General features: G+C 47.3%; 1 pseudogene; it reads left to right on the forward strand.

The window, feature by feature from the left end:
- The first annotated feature begins 3,447 nt into the window (after positions 1–3,447).
- On the forward strand, positions 3,448–5,901 carry LOC116810552 (uncharacterized; annotated as a pseudogene).

Consider the following 5,901-nt stretch of genomic DNA (forward strand, 5'->3'; position numbering starts at 1 on the left):
GACTAATCAGTGTTTTAAAACATATATTAATCGGGGTGGGCGCAGTGGCTCACACCTGTAATTCCAGCACTCAGGGAGACCCAGGCGAGTGGATCACCTGAGGTCCAGAGTTCAAGACCAGCCTTGCCAACATGGCGAAACTCCTTCTCTACTAAGAAAATACAATAATTAGCTGGACATGGTAGTGGGCACCTGTAATCCCAGCTACTTGGGAGGCTGAGGTAGGAGAATTGCTTGAAGCTGCGGGGCGGAGGTTGCAATGAGCTGAGATTGCACCACTTCACTCCAGCCTGGGCAAGAGAAGGAGACTTTGTCTCAAAAAGTAAAAAAAGTATATCAACATGTAATGGTTTTATTATTAATATGTAATGAATATTATTTTTTAAATCTTGTATTATATCAACATGTAATGGTTTTATTAATATGTGAATATTTTAAAAATTTTCTCTTATTTTCCAGTTTTAATATAATTATTTATAGAAAGAAATAGTCTTAGAGATCTTCAATAAAGTTAAAAAATGTAAAGGGATGTTAGACCCGAAAAGATTGAGAATTTCTAGTTTAGAAATATTCAGAGTAAGCCACATACAACTTGCTACTTGAAGTTTTTTTTTTCTTTTTTATTTTAGGAGATGGGGTCTCACTCTGTCACCCAGGCTTGAGTACAGTAGTGCTATCACAGCTCACTGCAGCCTTGAACTCCTGGGCTAAGCCTCCTGAGTAGCTGGGACTGTAGGTATACATGACGATACTTGGCTAATTTTTAAACTGTTTTGTAGACATGGGGTCTCACTTTGTTGGCCAGGCTGGTGTCAACGCTCATGGCCTCAAGTGACCCTTCCATCCCTGCCTCCCATCCTAGAGGTATGTGCCACCACAAGGAGCACTTGTTCAATTTTCTAAAAAAATAAAAAATTTCTAAAGTAAGGCTGTGTGATGATGGCAGGAAGATAAAAGAAAAACAGAAGAATAAGTCAAAATGACTTATTCACACATATTCTTTTGACAGCAGGAACTTTTAGTATATACATTCCTTACAAACAAAAGGCAGATAAACAATGTTGTATAGGAACTTCAACACACACTGTACAATATTCCCACTTTGCTGACATAAGTTATGGAAATTTCGTGGTTTACTTGAGTGTCGCTACCAGTATTTTGCTTCTCTGATCATTTTTATCAACTTCCTCATCTGTTAACTTCTCTCCAAGGTGTGTCATATTATGACATACTGCTGCTGCACGAACATGGCCAGTGTCTTCCTATTAAACATGTAGTATGCTTTCCTAATTTCTCTTTTTACCCTCTGTCTTTGTGTTTTGCATTTTTCTTACTTTTATTGTCAGAAACTCCAGAAAGTCAGTCTTACTAATTTATCACCATTTGCTTTATTAATTTATACTTTGCTTATATGGAATTTTGCCCAACAGACCTCATTACAATTTCTAACCTGTTTTATTTTTTTTTCTGAGACAGGGTCTCGCTCTGTTGTCCAAGGCTGGAGTGTAGTAGTGCTATCACAGCTGACTGCAGCCTCAACCTTCCAGGCTCAAGCGATCCTTCCATCTCAACCTCCCACGTGGCTGAGACTATAGTTGCTTGCCACTATGCCCAACTAATATTTGGAATTTTCCTATACGTGGGTTCCAGAGGGGTGACAGTGAAACGTGAGTAAGCATGGATTTTGGTATAAGCAGAGATGGGGGGCTGGAACTAATCCTCTCTGTATACTGAGGGACGACTGTATATGTTTTACAATTATGCTGCAGGACACATTGTTTCATAGCCTTGAAAATAATAATTTTTAATGACAAATAATTTTAATTGAGTGGAATAATAATAATATTGATAAAAGTAGCAGCTGGCCGAGTGCGGTGGCTCACACCGGTAATCACAACACTTTGGGAGGCTGAGGCAGGAGGATGGCTTTGAGGCCAAGAGTTTGAGACAGGCCTCGGAAACAAAGAGAGTCACCATGCGTACAGAAAAATACAAGAATTAGCCTAGTGTGGTGGCATGTTCCTGTAGTTCCAGCTAGGTGGGAGGCTGAGGTGGGAGGATTTCTTGAGCCCAGGGAGGCTGAGACTGCAGTGAGTCATGATCAGGCCTCTGCACCCCAGCCTGGGTGACAGAGTGAGACCCTGTCTCAAAACAACAAAAAAGTAGCAGCTAACATCACCTGACCTTTTACCAAGTGCCTATTAATACCATAGTTTAATTTCTTATAACTGTTTCTTATTTCACTTAACCACTCCGTCTTCAGTTACTCCCAGATTTTCACTGTGTTTGTACAGATGACCTTTTGTTTAGATTGAATTGTCTCCCCAAGATATTTCCAGAAGTAAGATTACTGTGAGTCATGGTGAATGGCCATTCTCATTACCCTTCATGTAAATTGACAAGGTTTTGGATGCCTCCCAGCTATAATCTCAGCACTTTGGGAGGCTAAGGCAGGACGATTACTTGAGGCCAGGAGTTGGAGGAGGCAGTATGGTGAGACCCTGTCTCTGTTATTTTAAAAAATTGCCAAGCTTTACCCTGGAAGACTTATATACAATGTAAACACCCCTCATAGTATAAGAAAGTGCCCATTTCACTGCACTTTGCCAGCACAGGGTATTAAAATTTAATAAGTTATTTTTGTTTGATTATTTTAAATAGATAAAAGACCTCGTATTACTTTACTTGTCACATTTCAACATCTTTCTTATTAGCTGTATTTCTTTTCTGTCTGTAAATGGTGGTGGTGGTTGTTTTGTTCTTTGAGACAGGGTCTTGCTCTGTCACCCAGGCTTGACTATAGTGGCATAATCATGACTCACTGCAGCCTTGACCTCCCAGGCTCAAACTACCCTCCCACTTCAGCTTCCTGAGTAGCTGGGACTACAAGTGTGCACCATCACTCCCAGCTAATTTTTTTCTTTTTTTGGGTAGAGACAGGGCCTCATTATGTTGTCCAGGCTGGTCTCTAGCTCCTGGCCTTAAGCAGTCCTCCTGTGTTAGCTTCTCAAATTGCTGAAATTTCAGGCATGAGCCACCATGTCTGGCCTGGGCTAGTCCTGTATTCTCTAGAGTTCTTTTTACTTTGTGCTAGCCAATCTCTCATTATGCTGTTCCCCTGTCATAATGAATAATTCTCTGTATTAAATTTTACCACTTCAAACTTTTGAGTGGTTTATGTCTCCTGATTGGACTCTGACTAATATCCTAGGAAGGGTCCCAGGAGATAAACCCACACAGATGGGATTTGGGCATAGGTTTGGTTATCCAAGGGGCAGTGCTGAGCTCCTTACCAATGGGAAATGGGATGCTGTTGATTTCCAGTAAGTGACCTCACAATGACTCAAGCTACCACTTACTGTTGATTGCCAGCTGAGGCACATGCCTTGGGAGCAAATGCCAGCTGCATTTGACCACTATGCTAAGTAGTTGCTGCAGTTGACCACTATGAAGACTGGTGTGGGAAGGGTTGTTTTGGATGCACTTGAGCAGGGGTCCCCAACCCCTGAGCCATGGAGCTGTAAGGAGCCACACAGCAGGAGATGAGTGGTGTCGTGTGAGGGAAGGTTCATCTGTATTTACAGCCACTCCCCATTGCTCACATTCCTGCCTGAGCTCCCCCTTCTCTCAGATCAGCAACAGCATTAGATTCTCATAGGAGCATGCACCCTATTGCGAACCGTGCGTGTGAGGGATCTAGGTTGTGCTGTCCTTATGAGAATCTAATACCTATTGATCTGTCACTTTCTCCCATCATGCTCAGATGGGACCATCTAGTCGCAGGAAAACAAGCTTAACCCGCCCACTGATTCTACATTATGGTGAGTTCTATAATTATTTCATTAGATATTATGATGTAATAATGGAAATAAAGTGCCTAATAAATGTAATGTGCTAGAGTCTTTTGGCCCAGTTCCTGCCTCCTGGCAGTCTCTCCTGGCCCAGATCTTTCTCCAGTCGGCCTCTATAGGCCAAGCTCATGGCTCACAATGGCCTATTTAGGCCCATACCCTACCTCACAGCAGTCTCTGCAGATGAGGCTACTGCCGCACAACAGCCTCCACAGGCACAGCTCCATCCTTACAATGGCCTCTTTAGGCCCAGCTCCTGCCCCTCAGCCATCTCTCCAGGCCCAGAACTTTCTCAAGTCCGGGCCCAGCTCCTGCCTCTCATTGGCCTCCCAATGAGGCCAGCTTTTGCCTCACGGCCACCTTCCAAGACCCAGCTCCCATTTCACAGTGGCCTCTTGAGGCCCATCTTCTGACTCCTGGCAGCCTGTACAGGCCCAGCTCCTGCCTTACAATGGCCTCTTTAGTCCCAGCTCCTGCCTCTTTGCAGGAGGCCCAAATGTCCACAAGTCCAGGCCACAAAATCCAGGCCCAAAATGTCCATAAGTCGGCCTCTCAGGGCCCAGCCCCTGCCTTCTGTTGGCCTCTTCAGGTCCAGCTGCTGCCTCCAGGTGGCCTCTACAGTCCCAGCTCTTTCTTCTGGCTGTGTCTGGAGGCCCAACTCCGGCCTCAAAACAACATCTTTTGGGTCAGCTACTGCCCAGCTCCTAGTGGCCTTTGTAGGCCCAAAACTGCCTCAAGTCAACCTTTCCAGTCCCACCTTCTGCCTCCCAATGGCCTGGACAGGCCCAGCTCCTGCGTGACAATGGCCTCTCCAGGCCCAGCTTTTGCCTCACGGAGGTGTTCCCCAAACAAGCTCCTACCTGCCTCCCGGCAGCCTCGACAGGCCCAGATCCTGCCTCACACTAACCTCATTAGGCCCAGCTCTTGCCTCACCGTGGGCTCTCCAGGCCCAGCTCCTGCCCGCCCGACAGGCTGTCTGTGCCCAAAACTTCATCAAGTCGGCCTCTCCAGGCACCGCTGCTGCCTAACATTGGCTTCTTTAGGCATGGCTCATGCCTCTTGGCCTCTCCAGGCCCAGCTCTTGCATCCCGGCAGCTTCTCTAGACCGAGAAATTTCTCAAGTCTGCCATTCCAGGCCCAACTCTTGCCTCCCATCGACCTCTACAGGCTTAACCTCTGCCTCACAGCAGACTCTTCAGGCCCAGCATCTGCCTCACCGTGGCCCCCCCAAGCCAAGCTCCAGCCTTTCAGCAGCTTTTACACACCCAGCTCCTGCCATTCAGTGGTCTCTTTAGGCTAAGCTCATGCCTCACAAGGGCCTTTTCAAGCCGAACTTTTGTCTCATGGCAACCTTCCCTGGCCAGATTCCTGCCTGTCTCCCAGCAGCCTGGACAGGCCCAGGTCCTGCCTCACACTGGCCTCTCTACACCCAGCTCATGCCTCACGGTGGCCTCTCCAGGCCCAGCTCCTGTCCCAGGATGTTAACTCCAGTCCCAAAACTTCCTGAAGTCAGCCTCTCTAATCCCAACTACTGCCTCCTTTTGGCCTATGAAGGCTTCTCAATTTGGTCTCTCCAGGCCCAGCTCCTGCCTGCTGTCGGCCTCTACAGGCCCAGCCTCTGCGTCATGGGAGCTTCTGCAGGCCCAGCTCTTCCTCCTGGCTGAGTCTACAGGCACAACTATTGCCTCACAACAACCTCTTTTGGCCCAGCTCATGGCAGCCACTGTAGGCCCGAGACTTCCTCAAGTCAAACTCTCCAGGCCCACCTTCTGCTTCCCGGTGGCATGTACAGGCCAAGCTTTGACTTGACAACAGTCTCTGCAGGTCCCGCTCTTGCCTCCCAGGGGCCTCTCCAGGCCCAGGTCTTGCCTCACAGCAGCTGCCCCAGGCCGAGGTTCCGTCTGCCTGTCAGCAGCCTTGAAAGGCACAGCTCCTCCCTCACACTGGCCTCTATAGGCCCGACTCATGCCTGTTGGGGCCTATACAGGCCCAGTTCCAGCCTCCTCGTGAACTCCTGAAACCCAAAACTTCTTCAAATCAGCGTTTTTAG

This window comes from Hylobates moloch, unplaced genomic scaffold (genome assembly GCF_009828535.3).
Source record: "Hylobates moloch isolate HMO894 unplaced genomic scaffold, HMol_V3 SCAFFOLD_1, whole genome shotgun sequence".
Lineage (NCBI taxonomy): Eukaryota > Metazoa > Chordata > Mammalia > Primates > Hylobatidae > Hylobates > Hylobates moloch.